At 35.8% G+C, this 24,285-nt stretch overlaps 1 protein-coding gene across 13 annotated transcripts in view; it reads right to left on the reverse strand.

Moving 5' to 3' along the window:
* SEMA3A (semaphorin 3A) overlaps positions 1-24,285 on the reverse strand; it is an 818,384-nt gene that overhangs the window by 201,410 nt on the left and 592,689 nt on the right. The window contains exon 1 of one of the 13 annotated variants that reach the window (XM_057304259.1): positions 426-554. The exons of the other annotated variants lie outside the window; for them this stretch is intronic. The gene's annotated coding sequence lies outside the window, so the exon portion shown is untranslated. Of the gene's footprint in view, positions 1-425; positions 555-24,285 lie in introns of those variants that run through there. 13 annotated transcript variants of the gene reach the window in all.

The raw sequence follows: 24,285 nt of genomic DNA on the forward strand, positions 1-24,285 counted from the left end.
AGTTTCATTCATAAATGCAGACAATCAAGACCTCACGGCAACACTAACACCTCTTCTTCTGTAACAGTCACTGAAGCACAGAAACTTCAAACCCTCCAAAAAAAAAAAAAAAAAAATCGAGCCAGGCACCGGATAATGAGGCACAACTGTTGTGTGGAAAGAAAAAAAAAAAAAAATTAACAAGGGCTGCTGCAGTGGTGCTTAAGAAGCAGTTCCTTTTATCTAGGCTCTTCTGATAGCCGGTGGCGGACTCTAATCCTGCTCTCTGCTTCATTCGGCTCCGGGGAAGCAGAATGAAAGGGAAACAGAGAAAGAGAGAGAGAAAGAGAGAGAGAGAGAGGAACCGTGAGCAGCGCGGACTTTTCCTGTACACATGTAGGGAGAGATGACACAAGATCCCACAGACAGGTTTTCCCAACACTCACTAGACTGGCTGACAATGGGAGAACAGGCGAGCTCAACCCACTCCCCTTCCCTCCTGTCACACAACACATGCAAAAAACATCTCATAGAGATTAGAGCTGGGAGCAGAACCCTCCAGCGTGCCTGTGAAAGGCATGTAGCTATAAATTTACTTCCCAAGGCACGCGTTGTTTTATAGCCATTTTTAGGTGCAATTTTGATTAAAAAAATCTGAATCCTGCTACCTACATAATTTACAACTGATACTCATGATATAATTCCTTTGAACTTGTATGTTATATGTGTGTGTGTATGCATATAGACAAATATACTATATACATATAGACACATATACATATGTATATCTTTTTCACCACTATAACTTTAACCACTGAAGGTTTTAAAGCCTTGTTAGAGATCATTCCCTCTTCCCAGCACCCCCCCCCCCTTGGCTCAACTACCCCCTTCCCCCGCCCCACTGCAATTTCAGTGAAGAAATTCCTAGTAAAGCCCATTTCAACAATCAGTTCAAGACAAATATAGGTCCACTGAGAATTATAAATTACAACTCAAAGGGATACTCAGAATTTAAAAACATCTATGGTTTTCCAGCTTCTGGAATGCTCTGGCTCACATTTGTAATGCATCACATCTCATTAATTAAAGCCACTTCCCTAGTTTTGGTTTAAAGGGCAGAGGAAGATGACAAAGTTCACAAAAGTCCCTGCTGAGTGTCAAGGACCAACAGAAAGAGAATATCTCTGTGTCTTCATGAGCTGCTGAGGGGTTATTCAATTTTCTGTGCACAAGAATGTGTGTGTTCAGGCAGTCATACAGACACCATCAGTTCTTTCTAAATAGACATTTTGTCTGAGGTGTTTCAATTTCCTCTTCTAGTTTTCTTTCGATGTTCTCCAAAGCTGATATCCTTTTAGGATATGGAGGGTTGGGAAATATAAAAGTTAATAGGACAGGAACTTTCCCCTCTTTACTCCTCAACTCTTTCTGCCCTACCCGCCCCGCATTACAACACACACAACTGAAAAACAGAAGAGAGAACCCTACTTCAATAGTATGGAAATTTCTCAACTGAAAGAAGAGGGCAAGTCTCCCAATTACAAATGTAAACACTTACTGAAAGTGGCTTAGTATTCTTACGGAAAAAGATCTAAGCATCGCCAGTATAGCTTTCTTGACTTAATGTCTACAGACCAATAGGAAAAAAGCATGTCCCTCCACCCCTCCCTCTTTCCGTCTGTCTCTCTGCCACTATCTCTGTCTCTCTGTCACTATCTCTGTCTCTTCGTGTGTGTGTGGGGGGGGTGAGTCCGTGGGTGAAGGAGAAGGAGGAGAAGGAGGAAGAGGATTTAAAGGAGGGAGAATGGGGGAAGGGGTGGAGGGATTCTCTCTACTTCACTAGATTGATTCATCAAACTGACCGTATTGTATTTGTCAGTTTCCGCAAGCCTATTGATCAGTCAGTATTGTTAAGAAAATAAAATCCAAAAATAATGTTGATTTTACTGATTCCCACACTTGTTATCCTGAGCACTTTTCACGCTCTAGGCAATGGATTAAGGCTACAAACGACAAGAGGCTTGTCTGTCTTCCATGGATTACTCTCTATAGACATTTATTCTACAGAGGAATTCATGTTATTTTGGGATTATTTAGAGGATTGGACTAATGAATTAACCTTTTGAAATATCACATATAATTAGTTTAAATAGTTTAAATAGTTGCACCATTTTCATTAATATATATTTTAAATGTCTTTAAATATTTGTTTTTTCTCTAGCTCTCGGTATCTAGGGTAGGGGAACAAGTTTACATTTGTCAAAACTAAACAGGATAAGCAAATTTAGAAATGTATCCATTTCACTTGCGTAATGTCTAATTCTGAAACATTTTGATGTGTTCCAGGAAAAATGAAAGGTTGTAGGTAAAATTCAGATAAAAGAGGATGAATTGACTCCATGGGGAGGAAAGACATTCAATCTGGATTTTGAACCACAAAATCAGGACAGAGTTATTTAATTTTGTAAAACAAGTAATTTAAATTAATGTTGAAGTCTGGAATTTGGTAGTACAGACACCCCATGTTTAGAAACACACACATAATTTAAAAAACCCATTTTCATATATTTATCTATATTTCATATTTTTCTTACCCTCTAAATTTATGATCTTTGTGTCTTTTCAAATGTTTGAAAGCTTAATAAATTCACCTTCACATTTGCTAATCTGTGGCCTTTTTTATTTAAAAAGTATGAAAATAGTAAATTCTTTGGGTAAGCATAACTATGTTAGACTGATTAAATTATAAAAGAAAAGTGTAGCTACGCCATGGATATTTTAACTGTAACTTAAAAAAAAAAGGAAAGAAAAACTACATGCCTGAGAAATACAAAAGTATATGGAATCTATATTTCTACCTCTTTTGAAGTCTTTGACTTTCATCAGGGTTCAAGTTGTTTTCAACTTTTTCTTATACTCTCAAACACATAAAGGATAATGAGGGTTAAACATATTTCTCAGCTGAGGTAGAAACAAGGTAGGGTGGATCTGGGCGGGTGTTTTTCAGAACTTTTCAAAATCTGGCTGTGTGTGTGAAATGGAGATTTTGATTCACCCCCCAAGGAACGTCACGCCCTACTCTGACAGTCTGTGGCCCAAGCTCTGGTATGAGTAAGCCTGCAGTATTTGTCACCTTAGCCATTGATGTTAGCACATCATTTACTACTCTTTAAAAGTCAGAAATATTACACTGACCTTTTAACATCAAATTTTATTTAAGGCATAAATGAAAAATCTTATTTTGCTTTTTTCTCAAAGTAGTCTCTCTATTTTCAATGATTTTCTAACTTGCAGTCTATATCACGTGCTATAACTAACTTTACTTGCAGGTGAATCACTAGTATTTTTTTTTAAATTTCAACTCTTCAGATGTGATTAACTCCTACTCCAGAGTCAAATTTGAGCAGGTGCTTACTATGATAACCGTGGTGTTGTATACATTTCTGTCATATAAATCAGCAGTGTTTAGCCTCGCCCCGCTCCATATTGAGATGGGTTACAAAGACTTCCGAGTGAGAGTGACAGTTTTCTGGGTGGTGTGCTTGATTTTCTAGAGAAACAGCACTTCCAACTTCTCAACAGGTTGGGTAGGTTTTGTTTTCCCCCCAAGACCTGTAATGTCAGAGAAGATGCATATTAAAGCCTTTTCCATTGAAAATGTATTTTTGATTTTTGCATACATTGGGTAAAACCAATGTGATATTTTTTTAAATGCCCGCTCTTTGTATTTTATTTATTATGAAACAAATTGGGATGGCAACCAACGTTGTAATTTAAGAGCAGAAATGTTCGTTCTAACTTGTGAGATGGTATTCCAAGTACTTCCTCAGGTTATCGATGCCCTGGATCTTACCGTCAGTGGTAGGTGAAAACTCTTCCTATATTTGTGCATAAAAGAATATACGGAGAAATATAATTTAGATGTATTTAAAACTTTAGCGGATTAAATATACCTGAAGTTACGGTGCACTTTGGTAAATATGCTTGCCTCCCCCTGTAATCCCACTCCAACCCTGTTTTATTGTGGTTGGATAGAGTACTGCTCCCAAAGTGTGTGCCTCTGACAGAAGTAGATGACCTCTTTAAGGGAAATAACTGAGTTCAGAATTTTAGAATGAGTTGGTTAACCAGTTCCCTTAAGAAGCAACATCAAGAAGGAAACCAATACAAAAAGAAAGACAAATTTCTGGTACTCTCTTCAAGGTGTTGTTCAACTGAGTCACGTAAAACAAAACAAAACAAAACAAAACAAAACAAAACAAAACAAAACAACCCTGATATTAGTTTCCACCTAACATCTGCTATTTCTTACTTTTTTTTTTCTTCAAGGGATGCTTCATTGCTATATGAGAAAGGCCTGTGATCAACAGAATTATAGCAAATGTCATAGTCGAACATTTGTCCTTGCTCTGACATCTCAGGTTGGAAATTCATTTTTAATGAGGGTTTTTCTGGTACAGGGAATTTGAAACCTTTTCTTTTTTCTAAAAAAGAATTGCGTGGGTGAAAACATTCTTTAGAGGATCAGAAGACATCTTATTAATTGGGCAAACTAAATAGTTGATGCATTATTTGTTCTAGCCAAAAATGATAGATTTGAGAACTACTGTAGTAGTCACTGGGAGCTGGGGGTGGCAGGTTAAAAGCAATATTTAAGAAATTAAGTTAAACTTTTCAGAATCTGACCCTTGTGAATGCTTTTAGTATAAGCAACATACGAAAGCCTGAGTTGAGAGGAGGACTTGGTAAAAGGCAAAGGGAATTCACTCTCTAGGGAAGCATTAACTCTTCCCTTGCTCTTTAACGCCCCCCCCACCCCCCCCACCCCGTCCCCACTTCCGTGAATGGAGATTTCAGGAAAAAAAGCTCATCCCGCCTCTGGAATGATTTTGTAACAGCTTAAAAAAACAAAACAAAACAAAAAAACAGTTTTGTGTTTTCTCTCCTGACATCAATGTTCATGATACTTTAAGGTAAAGAGGGACTCAAAAGACTCCTTGTTTTTCAAATGAATTGAAGTGATAAACTTTAGATCAATGCAGGAGACCAGAAACTGGCCAGTCACATTATTTGTGGCTGCAGATTTCAAGAAAGGTTTAGACAATTAAGGGTATCAGAAATTATAGAGGAAGTTCTTGAATGGTAAGGTGAGGTGGTAGCTTCCCTTTCTTTGAGAATCTGATTCGTGGGCCTGAGTAGGTGAGTTTTACTGGGTTACCAAGTTTGAGTGGGGGATGTAAAAGAGTGACAAAAAAGGGATGCATTAACATTTTGTTTATGGTTAGTATCAGAGCTGCCGGAAGTGGCTAAAATCCAGTTAGTAGAAATATGAATGATTATTTTTCAAGTCTCTCTTCTTTTGATGTCTTAAATCCATTGTATCTTTCAACATTTTAAAATGTTTTACATGGGAGCTTTTCTTTTCCATCTACTTAAGGAGCTTGTCATCACTTACAGCTTCTTTATCAGATTATCTGATAAGTGAATGCAGTGTCCCTGAAGATTAACATATTGAAATAAGAAAACAATGAAAATATCAAAATACCTGTTTTTCCTTTTTTTTTTTTTTTTTTAAGTGAGAGCGTCTCCACCTCAACTCAAATGGAACAAGAAAGTTTTCAAGTGAGACAAAAATCCCATTGTTAATACTGATCAGTACAGGCCAGGCAGTGAGGAGGAAAAAATGAGGCGTCTGTGGAATACAAATGAAATGAGCAGGTTGGCTGTTGAGTGTTTCAGAATATGAAGTTATTAATTATTTGGCTTTCAGTAAAAAACACCTTCTCACTGAATAAATAAATAAGCAGATCTGTATTAAATAAACAAGATGAAGAAACTCTGTAGGGGTGTTTTCAAGGATTCCTTTACATGACTCAGGCAAAGCAGATGCATATAGTTTCTTTTTGTTACGCACTATAAAGACTGTTTCACCTCAGATGTTAAGTTTCCTAAAATCTCTATATTCTAAGCACAGGCTTTTTCCCTTTCTTTTTTTTTTTTTTAATGTTTTTAAAGAGATTGCAGCTGATAACGATAGAGAACAGAAATGCTGAAACCTAGAATTAAAGTCCTTTAAAAGGGTTTATTAAAATGGCAAAACCAACTGTGTGGCGGATGGTGACTCAAAATCTACAGTGCAGTCTAGTCTTCAAGGGCACAGATTTCTCCAAATGGCAAGAGTTAGGAAGAAAGAACTTCAATTATTTTCTTCCTTTTTCTCTACTGTCTCAAGTGTTAAATATCATTTGGTCCAGGCTATGCACCCCCATTTTCTCCTTTGTGGCATGGGGGTGGGGTTGGAATGATATGCCAGGTTTCATTTCACTGTGCTGGCTACAGGAGCAGCTGTCACCTTATGGGAGAGATTAGGAAATGTCTTGTTTATTAGCTAACAATTTATTATTATTATTAATAAATGATTTATGAAGAAAATTCAAATCTTCCCCATTTTTCCTCAGGACATAGCCATACAATAAATCTCTTTGAAAATCAATCAACATAAATTCATTTTCTCATGCCTGCTGTATTGATGAGAGGAGAAATCACATCCAATATGCCCAGCCTTGACTCTTCTTAAATTACAGATCCAAGCTGAAAATGGTTTGACGTGAGGACTTAAATGATAATGTGATGAACCCCATGCTTGTTTTTTAGAAGTTGATATATGGCTTTGGTAATTTAGAGCAAAGACCCCCAAATATCCAACAGAGTGAATTTTACAAAACTCCATTTGAGGCATAAAAATAATAATACTAATTTTTTTTAACTTAACAGATTTCAATAATGAGTACATTTCTCATTGTGTAACTTCATAGAAATGGCATTGGATTTTTTTGGTTTTGATAGAATCAGATGGTTTGGTGTTTGGCGATCTCATTTTGACATATTAAATAATTACTACAGATTTAGTGATGTTGTGAAACCTATTTCGATTCTATTAAGCCAAAATAAAAATGTTTAGAGAAATAAGAACACTAAATTTGAATGAATCAAGCTCAACATGCTAATCTATTTCTTGGGCTGTCAACAAGAGTTTGTAGGCGCTTGCCACTGTGTGGAACCCCGCAAACCTCATACGGTTCCAGAGATGCGATTTTAAATAGATTTTTCTTTATTCTCACATCCAGTCATCTTTGAAAATATTTTACTTACCATATTTCGTGCATTATTTATTTCATATTTACCCATTCATTCAACAAAATTTTGAGAATCATGTAGGTGTCAATTATTGTGACTTGCAAAACAAATTCCAAGTTTTTTGAGAACAGTAATATGTATTCTCAGTAACCAGAGCCAGTTTATCTTTTATTTTTTGGTAACTTTCTACCATAAAGCATAAAAACTGTCTGCAAAGCTTTCTGTACCTATTTCGACCTAGAGTGCTAGCTTGCCTGCCTGCTTGCTTGCTTGCTTTATTTATTTATTTATTTATTTATTTATTTATTTATTTATTTATCTATCTATTTATTTATTTACTTATTTATTTAAAATATAGCTCTACTGCTATTTTCTTTATATTCTTGAGTTTTTAATTTTTAAAATTTGTTCAATTTTTATTTTTTTATTGAAGTTCAATTAAATAACCTATAGTATATTATTAGTTTCAGAGGTAGACTACTATTTTCTTTACATCAAATCCGGTATCTGTTTTCATTCCTCATATACTATCTTCTCTGTTATTGCGGAAGACCCTAGTTGATGACAGATTGTCTGCATATTTTGTTGGATTACGTATGATTATAGGCTATTGTATTCCCCTAAAGTTAATCTGCCTATATCAGGATTTTGCATTAGGGACTCAGGATCTAAGATCACTTAAAAAAAAAAGAAAGAAAGAAAGAAAAGAAAAGGCCTTGCGTGATTTCTCACAATATTTTATAAGTATTCTGGGAGCTGTCTCTTCTGTGAATCTATGGTGCTGTGTGCATGTATCTATTATAGCTCTTACTATTTTATAAGTTTCTTCAGTATGCTCTAATCTCAAAAAGGAACAGAAACTTTTATAATTTTATTTTCAGAGCGTAGCATTCAGCATAGGGTAAAGTTTAACCTATTAATTAATGGATTGATTAATTAATTAAAGTGTAAGAGGAAAATATCCTAGACAGTGAAAATATTGTGGCCCAGAAATCTCACAACTTTCATAAATAGTTTTTAGAAATTATTTATTTGCAGATATAATTGCACTAGTTTTCCATGCTCTGATATTAAGCATGTATTGGAGTGTAGACAGTAGCATTACAGAGAGTTCTAATTTGCTCATTTAAAATGCTGCTAATGTAATGATACTACAGCCCACGAAAGAGAGTATCTTTGGTTCCTCCTTCAAAGCATGGGGAGTGTCATTGTTTTGTTATTATTATTATTATTTTTTTATACAGCTATGTCTTTCTTCTCAGATGAAAGACCTCTCTTCAGTTCCTTAGCCTTCAAATGATTATAGTATAGGTGGTAATTGAAATGAACATTCTAACAGGGTTTCCAAATGTATGGTGTTTCCAAATGGCAGGCAATAAGTTCTTGTTTTTTTTCTTTTTTTTTTTTCATTTAAAAAATTAAGAATGGCGGTTATAAAACTACCAGAAAGAAAGCCACGACTACTGTGAAAATGCATGTATTATATGAGACAGGACATGTGGGTTTAAGGCAGAAGACCACAATTTGTAGCAATACAAGTGAAATTTTAGTTTCTTTGTCTAGAAATAAATTTGATCATCTCCCTCTTCCCAAAGCCTGTTAAGATCAAATCAGATACCACATTTGGCATTGCCCAATACAAGCACATCCAGGAAGTCAGGGTTCCTAGGCCAAGTCTCTGCATCCACACCCAAGGGAGCCAGGCTCTGCAGTCACAGGGTTTGGCCCAACCTCTGGGCAGCAGAATTGAAAATGAGGAGGAGACGGCATCATGTCGATATTGTTGAAAAAGAAAATAGCGATTCTAAAATGCCCTCTTGGAGTAAGAAAAGACGTCCCCTTCAGAATCCTTGCAGTAGACACTACAAATGTTAGATGAAAAAGAAGAAAGGAGAAGCTAGGTTGCTATTAATTTGAGGGTTTGAAAGTTGTTCTGTAAGTACTGCATGTTAGATTTTTAAATGCACCAAATTTACATATCAAGTGCAGCAGGTTTGACCACGGAGAATAAGATATCTAAGTTAGAATACGAAGAGTAGAGAGAGCAGTAGTAAAAAACCATGACTTAGACTAACAAGCATGAGGTCGCCTTTGCTAATCAGCCCGGCAACTGTAGGCAGCTGCAGACTGAAGGGGGACGGCATTTCACCTCTTAACAAATTGCTAGTGACTCACTTGGCCAGATGTTTATTTGAGATCCTCCACCTTTCACAGTTTGTACAGTACGGAAAGAATTGTGTCTTTTATGGTAAATCAAGCCTTAAGTTAGAAGATGACCCATTACGGGCACTAAATCCTCAACATGCAAGTGAGTTTTAATAACGTAAGTTGCAAGCTTCATACGTTAGTGAGTATTTATGTTTCAGAGCAAATTATTTTCCCAGATAAGTGTCATACTTAACTTTGGGAAGCAGAGAAGTTTAGGTCATCAGGTGAAACACCTGTATAACTATTATGGGAATATTTCCTGCTACTATTTATATTTTAAGTCATTACGTCTCATAGGTCAACAGCACTCTTTAGTATTTTAACTGTTCAAGAGTCTTTCTTCATGCTGTTTTCAGAACACTAGGGAATCTTGATTGGCTGGTAAATAAGTTAATTTCCATCCTAATGGAATGTTTTACTATAATAGTTTCAACAGGAACATTTCCCTTTTACCTTTATTATCACTGTTAAAATACATTGGCAAAGATGCGGCAATGATTAACACTACACAACGATCTTTGAAGAGTTTCTCAAGTCTATAGGTGGATACCCACCAAATACCACTTAGATTCAGAAATAAATTATGGATATCTTAATTTACAAAATTAGTACATTTTCATATTTTTTCTTAATAATTGCCAGAAGTTAAAGCATAGCAAAGTATAAAAATACAAGAGTGACAATCTGAATAGAATTACAGCTTCTATTTTCATGTAAGTATCAGTCCATGGCAAAACTTTCTAGACATATTGGCCATAAGCAGTGGGATAGGTGAAGCAGAATTTTTAAAAAGAATCGTGTTTTATAAACCTAGGCTGAATTTTAAAAGTCCCTGCTGTTGGACTCCCTCAAAAATGCTGTGTTTCCAATGTAGTTAGCAGCGTTTTCAAATGTGAATTCAATAAATGTGGAAAGCCGCTTAGTCTCCCACTAAATTGAGTCTATCAGAAAGTGGTTCAAATGTCACTAATTATTTTATAGGAATAATCATGTTGTAGCTTTAAACAAACTTAAGCTTTAGTCTACTTTAAGACTGGAGTGCCAGGATGAAAATAAAGACCCTTCTGCTGAAATAGACTGGATTGAGTTACATTTAACAAGATGCAGGATGTGGCACTTGAGCTATCTAATAGTGGCGGGCTGTTTGCCACCCCAGCAGCTAGATCATGTTTCCTTTGCCTCATACCATTTCAGAAAAATTTCATAAAAATTACATGATTGACACTAGCTTTCTTCCCATTCTGATTTATCGAAATGCTAATATCTCCACAATACATTTACGCTTTAAAGTACTAGAAAAGAGAAATCAGCCAGCAATTTTACATTGTGAATTTTAAAAACTTAGTTCATTGTACAAACGAAGATGCCCTTTAATTTTCTCTAAATGTTTTCTTGATTGCTATTGTTTTTCTATTTTTTGGTGTGTTTTCATTAAACGGGCTTTGCGATACTTTCTATCGTCCTTTCTCTCAACTGAGAAAATGAGTGACTGGATGTTAAGAAATGGGTAAGAGATCTTTTTCCAGGTATAATATAGTAAACATAGTATTGTAGTAAGTATCCCTTTCTCTAGTTTCTTCTATCTGTAATTTGGTTAGTCCACTTTTTTATAGTAAATTCTCTACAAAGTCTTGCAGAATAATTTATCTTAGCTGTAGTCACACCACAACACCCATTGTACCGCATTATGAACTAAATCTTTATATGTATGTGTTGTGTTTGGGGCATATTTATATGTATTCATTCTGTCAGTAAAGTGCACATATCATGAATATATTTGTCTTTAATACCACTTTAATTACAGGACATTTCAGTGGTGAGGCTCATATGGACTGTTTCCTGTTAAGTTCCTAGTGCAATTCCTTTCACACAATGGGTCCCCCATAAATGTAAGTGAATGACTTCCTGACTATTGTCATGGAGATGCAGGATGGGATTGGTAGCAGAGACAAAGCTGGCTGTCAAAACCATTATTTTCAGATGAACAGCAAAAACAGGCATTGAAAGAAATCTGAAGGTCTTCAGAAGAACTCTGCCCATTATGTCAAAAACCGATTCAAAGAATTTCATGTATTCCTGAGCCCACGAAGATTGGTGTGAAAAACAAAATGCAGGATTAAGAAAAACAACAACAACAAAAACAACAACAACAACTGGTCAATGACCACATGCTTATTTAAAAAAGAAAAAAAAAAGCAAAAAATACTATGTCTTAAAAACTATATTCAACTGAAGAAATTACTGTGTTCTCATTAGGGATATGTAGAAAAGTATTTTGTAGTAGAGTGATGAAATATCCTTAAATAATAGAATTTCATTAGGTATAGGTTTGACAGAAATGGCTTTCATTTTGCCCAGTTCTCTGACCTATAAGCTAAATATCAGGTGTTATAACATTTAAGGGGTAAGTCTTCTTCCTGTGTAAGTAGGTGTGGGAAAAATGTGTCACCCTTTTCCCCGGAGGTTGGTGGGGCTGTTCGTGAGGGAGGCAGGTTTCCCTTCAAATGCTCTACACTGAAACAATGCTGCCACAAGAGAAAAAGACTGCGTAAGTAACAAGGACCTTAAACCAGTGAGATAGTGAGGGGTTTGAATTAAGTGAATATCTTTTCTCCACAGATTATAAAACATTTTAGTCTTATGCATTTGTATATGCATGCATATATATGCACATCTGTATATGTGTATAAGTACGTACACACATATATATGTATAGATATATATATACATGAGGGCATATATACATACACATTAAATGTAATTCAACAAACATTTATGAACTCCTGTTCTGTGCGAAGATTGCAAGAATTCAAAAACAAATGAGTTTCCTACCACAAAGTTCTGCAACTGAGTTGAAGTGGCAAAGTTAACACTAGCCTTACAGAAATACACACCAACAGTCTTCTAGATGCCATTTAATTATAAACTTAAAAAACATAGACAAAAAATAATTACTCTTGTCATTTTAAAGTATTTAGCTAGTCTGACATAGTTTTCAATGATATGTAATAAAATATTTTTCTTCTTTCTCAAATAATACAAACTCGTGTGATTTCTGGCATCTTAAAACAAATGGAACAGTTGGTTTTGACCCACTTCCTTATTCTGAAGAATTACTCTCAGATTTCAGTCTTGGAAAAAGTGATAAAGGCTATTTTCAGAAATCAGACTCTTGGATATAGAAAACTGCAGGTTTCTGATTAGTGCATTGTAAATGGGTCTAAAGGTAAATACCATCACCTGAGTCTCATTACAAAAAATGGATACTGTGTATATTCAATTCTCTAAAAATAATGTTCAACATCTAAATAGTATGTTGTTTTACAAGTGATGGGGTAGTGACCTACATACATTGATTAAATTTTAAATATAAAAAATTATTTTCTTTGTTATTAGTATTTGCACTTTAGGTTTCTTTTTCTTCTGAGTGTTTTATTTCATTTTTCCTGGATATGAAATGTCACTTTTCAGACCTCCATTTTGTTACATATACTGGGAAAAAATCTGTAATAAAATTGTAAAGCAGAGAAGAATATTCTGTAACAACTCATTGATTCTATTAATTTCAGAGATGAGCCTTTCATGTTTCTCAGTGGTCCAAGTAAGAGTTACAGCAACAAAAAGATTCCATTATTTATCCACTCCACGTGGTGGGGTGTGTATATTGGAAACAATGGGTGGGTGCTGTCTCATATTTGATCCAAATACATGGATTATATTTCTAAAGAATAAGTAAGGAGGCAGGCAGTACAGCTGATGAGAGAAACTCAACATGAGTCCTATTTCCAGCTTGGGTACTAACAAATTATATGTTATTAGATAATGAATTTCTTGGCGTTTCAATATCCTTCTCTGTAAATGAGTTAGCTGGACTAGATATACTCCATCTTTGGTTCTTTCTACTGCCTACAATACTGTATTCTCAGGTGTATTTCCAAACCACAGTGTGAAATTTATCATTTAAAATATTAACAATATTTAATTATTTTAGTTAGAAATAAGAATTTAATGATTCATATTGCTCTATTTAAAACTGCAATTTCACCTAGGGATTAGAATGTAAAAACTATTATATACTACTGTTGTTAAAATATTTGAAATATTTATAAAAGCCCCAATATAAAAATATTAATCTATTAAATAAAACATATTTATAACATAGCTTCTATTCTAGTCCCTGAAGTAGAAATGTGGGATGAAGTTCAAGTCCATGGTTCTGATGTTAAATGCAACTGACATGATGCAGAAAAGTTTGGCTGAAGAAGTTTCTAGGAGTGTTTACTATTCCTACCATTTTGGGAAGAAAAATTAAATTTCTTCCTCAGGAAGGGTTAATAGAGACCAAAATGCACATATTCGATTTACCTTCCTCTCATTTTGGTTACATTGAGATATGCATTTGACAGGAAGGGGCAACAGCACTATCGATGATAATTTTTTTTTTAAAGATTTTATTTATTTATCTGACAGAGATAGAGACAGCCAGCGAGAGGCGGAACACAAGCAGGGGTGTGGGAGAGGAAGAAGCAGGCTCATAGTGGAAGAGCCTGATGTGGGGCTCGATCCCATAACGCCGGGATCACGCCCTGAGCCAAAGGCAGACGCTTAACCGCTGTGCCACCCAGGCGCCCCTATCGATGATAATTTTTATTCAACTTATTTCAATGGATCTTTACCATTCATTTCCAGGTACTGAACTAGTTGCTATGGGAAAGACAAAACTTGTGATTTCTGCCTCTGAAGAGGTCCCATTCTTTCATAAATGGAAGAAAATACATGCTAATTGCTCCCATAGCACAGAGGACAGGCATTTAGCCCAAGGAGGATTTTACGGAGACTTTCTGTGGGCAATGGTGCCTGAGCCAGGCCTTAAATGATGAGCAAGAGCAGGTGAAGAAAGATGAGGAGGTCATGCCAGGGCTTCAGCCCAAGTACAAAGTCACATAACAGGAGAGAGCATGTGTGAGTGCAGGAAATGGGAGCAATTTTGCCATTAACAGGGTGTAAATTGCAAAGAGGAGAGGGAGGAGAAATCAGCAGGCAGGGGCCAAATCAAAAGGGGTCTATAGAGTCATGCTTGCAATTCTAATACAGGTGATGACAAGACACAGAAGGACTTTAAAGAGGAGAAAGCTGTAGATAGATTTGCTTTTTAGATAAATGAGCCTGGCTGCAGTATGAGGAGGTAATTACTAGCAACAAGCAGGAAGGTAGAAAAGCCAGGTAGGTTTCAACAGTTGACACCAGAGGTGACAAGGCACGGAATCACAGTAGTAGATTATGGACAAGAGAGAGAAATCAATCAGATAAATGTAAAGGAAGCATGCTAGTCCTGGGGGAAGGTTTGATAAAGAAAAGAACGGAAAAGTGTGTTTTCACAACATTTCCTATGCTGTTCTTACAATATTATAAATAATACAATTATTTACAGTAGTTGCCATGACCATGGAATGGATGGATAGAGCCATTAACTGATTCAAGCAAGAGAAGAGGAACGGATATGCCTGAGGAAAGACAAGGGGGTTCAATCGTGAACCTGTTGGTCTTAAGATGATTGTTTTATGTGCATATAAGCAGCTTGGTAAATTAGTGTAAACCTCAAATGCCAGACACAAAGATGGGGGTATATATGGAAGTCAGGATCAACGTAGAGAGAAAGAGCCGGCTGAGGCAGTAAGGGACAGGCAAAGGAAGAGGATCCCAAACAGAAAAATGAGACAAATAACCAGGGAAGGACATACAGCTAGAAACTTTTAAGAAGGTCAGCCAAGGGCACCTGGGTGGCTCAGTCCGTTAAGCATCTGCATTCGGCTCAGGTCATGATCCCAGGGTCCTGGGATTGAGTCCCAGCATCGGGCTCCCTGCTCACTGGAGAGTCTGCTTCTCCCACTCCTTCTACCCCTCCCCCCTATTTGCTCTCTCTCTCTCTCTCTCTCTCTCTCTCAAATAAATAATTAAAAAATAAAAAGAAGAAGAAGAAGAAGGTCAGCCAAATGTGGGAGAGGGATGTGGTAGGATGAAAATCAGCCCTGCCCTGTGCAAGAACAGAGTTGGTGGTAGGAACAAAGTGTGAATTGCAGTGCGTTTTGGGAAGACCAACTACAAGATAAATAATTAACTAGTATTAGCTGATTTTGGCTAACTAGCTCTCTCCCTTTGTCAAATATGAAATGAGATTAAAAATTCTTTACCATCCTAGACTTTTGAATTCACAGCAAATACTGAAACATCTACTCAGAAGATGGGAACTACTGAGAACATACACTTTTCCTTTACCCTCACCACATTGGGGCAATTAAATCTCCTTTCTTCCAAATGATTTCATTTATTTCTGCATTTTTCCCCCAAGTGTAAAAACAGGTTTCGAGAGCAGGTTTCACATAGAAATTGACTCACTGATCCACAGTGTAATATTACGCCCTTCGCTTTTACTGTAGGCTGATAAAACGAATGATCTTACAAACTATACCCTTCCGATATCTGCAAAACCACTATTCATTATACGAATCAACATCTCAAATAATAATACACATGATAAATTCCTCCCAGAATTTAGTGCCAAAGAAGTTTTTCTCTAATAGAGAACTGATATACTCATTCTTATCATTCAATAGAAACATATTTTCTTTTAATCTTGCTGATGAGAAGCTTAAAATGACATTTAACGCTCACATGAAGAAACCAGCTTTAACTACTTTCTAGTTTCTGAGAGTACCTTTGCCTTTCTTTTTTTGTGTGTTCTCGCTTATGTTCTGTTGTAAACATGCATGTTTGTCCATGTGTGTATCTGTTTACTAAAGTCCCCTTGAAGTGCTATTAAAATAAAAGTGCAATTAACAATATAAATAATAGTAATAAAGTATTTGGTCAGCATTTTATTTCACTTTTTCTTCATTCCTTTTGAAGGTCCCTTTTCCCTCCCATACAAACTCATGCATGTATCAATTGAAGAAAAACATAATTTGGAGATAGTATTATTTTAGTTAAAGATTGTATTTTCTATGAATTTTCCTTTTATCAATTATTTCCTTTTTCCCTTGTACACTTGATTCTGAGGAAAGAGACAAAACAGAATTTCATTCTGGTTTGAAAGGCATTGTTAACTTATTATGCTTGTATTTATTGTTTCATTATATAATCCTGAGTCTGATACAATTAATACAAATATCAGGAATGGTTTTCTTACAGGACATTTAGCTGCACTGACAACCACTTGAGATTGTAAGCTAATTGAACTGATTTTATGGCATTCTCTTCTTATATTATAATAGCACACTTCCTGTGCGTGCTGCCCTTATGCTCATTTTCCCTACACGGAATTTCCTAAGATTTGTGTTAAGAGTGGCAGGTGCAGATAAAGGAATAGCAATTATATCCAAAGTATGGAAAGCTTATAGTGTGAGTATAGGCATGAGAATTGTAGAGGGGTGTTTGATATACCAACCAGCAAAACCTGCTTCTTTTTATAAGAAACCCCAAGATATTCTAGTGATCAAATCCCTTCCCATCCTTCACGACCCATCTCAAATGTCGTCTTGTTTTTGAACCCCTCCCTAAAACTCTACATAGTTATCTGTGCCCATTTCTAGATTCCTGACACTCTCTGCTCTTAGTGACTATAATGGAATCTCAAAATATAATGATTTGTGTAAGGATCACCTTCCTTCCTTTCTTCACAGAGAAAATTATACTTTCTTTGCCTTGTAAACTAAGCAATAAGCATACACTAGGTACTCAACAAAGGCTTTTTTTTTTTTTAAGATTTCATTTATTTATTCATGAGAGACAGAGAGAGACAGGCAGAGGCAGAAGGAGAAGCAGGCTCCCCTCTGAGCAGGGAGCCTGATGCGGGACTCGATCCCAGGACCCCGGGATCATGACCTGAGCCAAACGCATATGCTTTACCATCTGAACAAAGGTTTTTTTTGAAAGCCGAAATGTATGAATGAAGGATGGAAGAAAGCAGACATTTTTGGTGAAAACTGAAGAATAAAGGGGAGGAGGAATCACTCTGGATTTTAAATATTTCACTTTCTGGGTATTCAAGGTAATTACAGAACTGCTGACTACATTTCTACTGATGGCACGTGGTGGCAAGAATAAGGGCTCCAGGCAGAATCTGAAAAGTTGGGAAATGAAACAGAGTCCTATGAAGCCAACATTAAATTAACCCAGTGCCCTGGAGTCATGACGCAAAATCACTTCTAAAATATCACATAACTCCCAGGACACAAACAGATTGAACTGCAATGTGCAAATCACTAGGAGTGAGAACAGTCATGGAGGCACCAAGAAGAAAGACCCACAGCCAACTCGTGGCAGTGAACAGCACTTAAACCTCTCCCGGACTTTCATCTTCTGAAAAGGGAGGGGGTCCCAACACACGAAAATCACGAAAACAGATGCATTAGGCTATGCTCTCAACAGGATGCCCTTCAACACAGAATTATGTTACTGCCTGCTCTTTTTTGGCTCCAAAATTCCGTTTGTAAGGCATGTGATTGTCATGAAAATATGAACATGTTTTGTGACATTTAAGTTTCTTACTATACTTTAATAATAAATAGTCTGATTGATTCCACTGTAAAACATGCATCAGTTTTTGATTTCCCCCAGTAGGACAGACGCCAAACTAGACATACTCACATGGTATCTTTAATCCCCCGCAAGACAAAAGTTTTTTCCCATTTTACTAATAATGAAACTGAGCCGGGGGCAAATCAAATAATTTGACATGTGACCAAGAGCTCATATTGTACTTTATGTCGTTACAATTCATTTGGACTTATATTGGTATATCGAGTCAGATAACACAATAGTGAGATCAGACAAAAAAGACTTTAAAAAAAATGCAACTGCATTGCAAAACTAGACAAATGTCCTACCAGCGCTGACGTTTTCCCAAATGCATTTATTAAAATGATAGACTCTTACACTCCTAAACTAGAATGATAATGAGAGAACATTTTACTCCAACTTTATGCACACAAGGGAATTGAATTCAGCTTCTCATCTTATAAGAGCTCCTCTAAGCTCTGCATTCTTGAACGCCAATAATCAAAAGCCAAGGGCTGCTGTTCCCTATGCCTGGCATCCTCTTGCCCCAGATAGTTCATTCTTTTTTCCCTCAGCTTCTTTGGGATCTACTACCAGGTTACATTCCTAATGAGGCCGCATTTGCCCTGAGCACCCATTTGAAAACTGTGGCCCTTATTTGTGTTCCCTAACTCTGATCTATTTTAATTCATAGCCCTAATTTTCATCTGACAAATTATCTATTTTACTTATGTAGATTCTGTTTGTCTTCCCCTTTAGAGAGTCTTCTCCATGCCTAGTCTGTTTTCTTCTATATCACTGGCACCTGAGAGCATACCTGAATGGTAGGTGTAACTCGATATTTACTGAATGAATGAATGAATTCTTCTTTTAAATTAAAAAAAAATTTTTTTAAAGATTTTATTTCTTTATTTATTCAACAGAGATAGAGACAGCCAGCAAGAGAGGGAACACAAGCAGGGGGAGTGGGAGAGGAAGAAGCAGGCTCCTAGCGGAGGTGCCTGATGTGGGGCTCGATCCCGTAATGCCGGGATCACGCCCTGAGCCGAAGGCAGACGCTTAACCGCTGTGCCACCCAGGCGCCCCTAAAAAAATTTTTTTTTGAGAGAGAGAGCATAAACAAGCATGAATGAGGTGGCAGGGGAAGATGTTAGGGGAGAGGTAGGAGGAGAGGGAGGGAGAGAATCCTAAGTAGGCTCCACACCCAGAGCAGAGCCCGACGCAGGGCTCCATCTCACAACCTGAGACCATGACTTGAGCTCAAATCAAGGGTCCCATGCTTAACTGTCTGAGCCACCCAGGTGTCCCCTCAATGAATGAATTCTTAACACATCCAGAAGCACAACTGTGGAAAACTAAGGGATTTTTTTTTTCATTCATTCTGAAACAAGTATGTTTTTCTATGCCATATAGAAAACATGCAACCTTTTACAACAGGGATAAGAGAAGACTGCAGTGTCAGTTTTTAAAAAAATATAATTATTATCTTAAACTTATAGATGAACTACTAAACATTAATACACATTCATTGAACAAATATGGATGATGATCCTTTTTATTCTGTATTTAAAAGAGATTCTCTGGCAGTGAAAAAACAACCTACCTTTCAGACTTTCTTATAAGAGAAAAGAGCAATTGGGAAAGTAGCAGTTTGTTTTAAGATACTAAGAATCTATGGTAAATATATTTTTTAAGTATTTTGTCTAAACCTGACCCCTTCTCAAGCTTAAATCATACTGACTTTTTTGGTCAGATTAAAACAGCACAACAGAAGACTAAATTCAAGTATGCCACTGAGAACAAGAAAGAAATTGTGTAATAGTCATTGCCTCTGAGTCATGTTAGGCAGAATGACAAATGGACGATAATATACATAATGACATGGCAGTCTCTGGCTTTGCACAGAGGTCCATAAATATTTTGCACATGCTTGGAATACATGGACGTCCAGTTGACAGGCTCTCCAAGAAAATTCTAAAATTAGATACCAGATCTAAACTGGTATCAGGAATTTAATAAAAAGGGATGTCCTCATTGGCTTTTAGGTCATTACACAAGTGGTCTTCATTGTGTTTTATTTAGCATTGTCTTGCAAGCCATTTTTAGAGAAACAGAATACAAAGAAATGAACATTAAGGCAATGATTCTCTCTCCCCCCATATTGCAATCAGTTTGAATAGCAGCGGATATGCGACTCATGTTAATTGTGCCAAAACAGCAGCAGCATGAATGCTAAATTATTCACCATGTTCACAAACTGTCAAATGGGGCAAATAGCCAACTATTCAAAATAATTGCAAAAAGATTGGCACAGCTGTAATGTGTTTTCAGTGTGTATTCCATATTCTCCTGAAACCAATATTCAATTCAATGAAACGAATGGCTCTATTTGATAGACAAGAATTTAGATTTCATTCATAAGTATTTCAAGCAAAAATTAATTAACTCATTTGTACTATAATTTCCTCCTCTCTAATAATTTAAAAATACCAAAATATTTCCAGATTAGGAGAAATTAGCAATAAAAAGTGCGCTCTCAAATTTATGTTGTTGATGCATTGAGATGTGCTTTGTCTCCTATCATTAAAAGGGAACAAAGTTATTATTTCTAAATTGCAGGCCTGTCTATTTTTATGGTAATGAACATGTTTATAAAAAATCAAGTGTGTAAAAATTCAGCTCCCATTCTAAATTTTATGTTTAATATTGCTTGCTAGTTAGTTGTACCATGTGCTATGGTGTTTAAATGGGTTACATTAAAAAAAAGAAAAAGGAGGGAAAGAGGGAGGGGCAGACAATGAGGGAGGCAGAGAGGGGAGGGATGGAGGGAATAAGGAAGAAGTCAGAGGACCCAAGGTTTAAAATCTCTTTTTAAAAATATCTTCCCCTGGGAGCTTCGGTCTATCCTTTATCCTATTTAGACATCCATTCCTTTGCAAGTAAGAAGAAAGATATGAATAAATTCACACCTAATTTTACAATTTTGAATGGAACGGCTAACTTTCATACTTACCAATAGCCAGTTACTACTATAGAAATGACTTCAAAATAGTTCCCATTCATATATGCTACACAAATAGCCTAAAATTAAAAATACTAAAAATAGGGGCACCTGGGTGGCACAGCGGTTAAGCGTCTGCCTTCGGCTCAGGGAGTGATCCCAGCGTTATGGGATCGAGCCCCACATCAGGCTCCTCTGCTATGAGCCTGCTTCTTCCTCTCCCACTCCCCCTGCTTGTGTTCCCTCTCTCGCTGGCTGTCTCTATCTCTGTCAAATAAATAAACAAAATCTTTAAAAAAAAATACTAAAAATATTTTAAAAGTTATTTTTATAAAGGACTTTTGAAATTTGCTGAGCATTTTATAGAAAACCCTGTAGTGGTTAATAATAAAGGAACATTTAAATGATGATGAATATGTATTTAATGATGATGGAAAATGAAGAAAATATGATTTTTATACATTAAATTTTCTTGATGGAAAGATCTCAAAAAACATTTAAATTTAATCTTAGAGACATGTGAATGATGAAAAATATGATGTTCTTCTATAAATTCACGTGATATAATTTTGGTTTTATCTCTAAAACAGGAAAATGATGTTTATAGGCAAATTTATGCTAATCCTAAATCTGAAGTACTTATGTATTTTTAATTGAAGTTACTGCTTCCATCTACGCATGCTCTTCTTGTTGTTAAGGTTACTTGTGCCATGCTATAATAATCATTGCACATTTTAGAAGAGCAATATATCAGATTTCTGCTTTTATCCCAGAGTGGTAATACACTTAGATAAAGGTGGCTCGTCATTAAAATAAGGTCAGATAGGTGTATATATATTTAAGAAGTTGAGAAATATAAGAAAGCTTTTTTCCTATATCAGATTAGGAAGAAAACATTTTTCTCACACAATGTTAATTAAGTGACTTTCATATTTATATAAAAAAGTCCAGGTGCCATTCTATATATAATTTAATAAAATTTTTATTTGGAATTTTTTTTCTTAAGTGTTGGGTTTTATGACGACTTTTAGATAAACTGTGTATTTCAGGATACCATCAGGAAAAAATATTTTCAAAAAGTAAGCTGAGGTATGGTTTCTAATCATGTGCTGCCTCTCCCTATGGCAAGATTATAATTCCCTACCACACTGAAATTTGGCTTAGTTATTTGATTTGTTTCGGCCAATGCAAAATGAGCAATCCTACTGCAGCATCTGAACAGAAGCTGCGAGAACCATCCTTTGGTTCCACTACCTCTCCCTCAACCCCGTCTCAGATGAGGCTGCTCCTTCAACTTGTAACCCAAGTGAAGAAGATGCAGAGATGGAGGCAGCTCACAAAAAGGTATAAAATGAACAAGATATATATCTTTTGAGAGTTTGGGCTTTATATTACAACATCATTTTTAAGCCTAAAACGACTAATATACTGATACTGGCCCATCTTAGCCTACACGAGTATCGTTTTATAGTTCTTAAAGCCTATTTTTAAATTCTTTCCATTCAAAATCCCCATAGTTTGGAACATTTATGGCATGATTCCTAGATGTGCATGTGAAGAAATGAGTAGAAAATTAAAGATGTTTTATCATAAAAAAAAAGTTTCATCCCAACAACTAAGTTGTACCTATTGCTTCAATCTAGAGAGCTAAATGAAGACAATGAGAATTCTTAGACCTGGCAAAATCCATTATGTGGATATATGATCATGCCTTCTGTATTCAGATAGGTTAAGGATCATTAGCAAGTAATCACTAGTTCTCTTGCTTTCACATACAAAATGATGTATACCACAGATAAAATTGTCCCCCCAGAATTGCTTAACTTTAAGCAGAGAGTCATTTAACACTTTATAAATTTGAGACAATACTTTTTAACTCCTAGATATTTTTAGAAGTATCAAACTGAGTACTGAAAACTCCAAAACTGTTAATTATTTTGTGGTCTTCATGAAGTCATTGAATTTGAGTCTACACTGTTCAGTTGGCCATCATTAAATAATGGAAATGGATTTAATTTCTTAATTTACTTTAATTTCTTAAAAAAAGACATAAGGCAAAAAGAAAAAGAAATGAGGTATTGGTGATATTTAAATACTTATGATCTTACTTTCCTATGACTTGTCCCTTTAATTTTTCATAACTTAGAGGAATCAACTCTAAGTGGTGAAGTAAAATTATATTTTATGGTTAACCTCCCTATCATATTACTCTGGGCTCACCTATCTTCAATTCTGTTTATGTCATGGTTTCCTGTCTTAGGATCCCAACAACAAATTGATGATGCATGCAAAATAAGATATTCTGAATAGGGGTTACTTACAAAGGAACTATTTATAAAAATGTTGGTATAGAGGACACAGAAAGCACTCAATGCTCCACTTAAAGAGTTTGAATGTACATAATTCTTTCCCTTTGGGTTCTAATAATGGCTACACATCACTAACAGAAGACTGATAAACCAGTTAGGGTGATACCTGATTAAGATTATCTTCAATGAAGAGTAAAAGTACTTTTGGTAAAGATGTTACAATAATTATTTTTTGTTGTTGCTTCTAAGAATTCTACATTCTTACCTCACTCCCTAATAAAATGAATTGATTATGCAGAGCCTAGCAAGGAATAGGAAGTAAAGATGTCTGACAGGAGGTCCCTAAAACTAGTCCTCTGTATATTATGAAAAGTATGAACTTTTCCGAATGGATGTTGAAATGTATAGAGATGTTATGAAAGTTCTAAACATGGCAACCATAGTTCCCCCAAAAGTACTTGGGGACTAGCCATAGCACTTCCTCTGGAAGCTTGGCTTTATCATATATTCCAATACCATTAAGCTCTGCCATGATGATATGATTCTCCCGAGTATTATTTATTATACAATCTAGTCTTTCCTGTCAAAATTCAAGATAACAATGTTTATATTTAAAATAAAAAACTATCATCGTTTCTGATATTTAGGTTCTATGCACTTCAATGACAAAACAATCAAAAATTAAACTGAGATGTGTAAAGGGAGTTTGATTTCAAGTTTTATACCTGAGACACTAACCATAGCCTCTAAACTATGAATATCACATCATATTTCCATCTTCTTATATTTACAGATAAAGTAGAAGGGCATATCACCAATGACAAATACTTAGATGCAAACCAGGCCACCAAGACCTTTCTTATACACGACAAAATAAAATATGGAGGACCGGACACATCAGAAGAGATCCACGCAGGACACTTCATCAGTTGTAATATAATGAACAGATAAGATAGGATGGCAGAAAAAAACCCAAAACAATTAAAATCTCATACTGCCTTTAGCAATTTGGCACAACTGAGAGGCTTGGAAATGACAGCTGCTGACAAAGCAACCTACAAGGAATTAGTTTTATTTTTGTTTCAAAACTTAGTA

Source organism: Ursus arctos, unplaced genomic scaffold, assembly GCF_023065955.2.
Source record: "Ursus arctos isolate Adak ecotype North America unplaced genomic scaffold, UrsArc2.0 scaffold_3, whole genome shotgun sequence".
Taxonomy (NCBI): Eukaryota; Metazoa; Chordata; class Mammalia; order Carnivora; family Ursidae; genus Ursus; species Ursus arctos.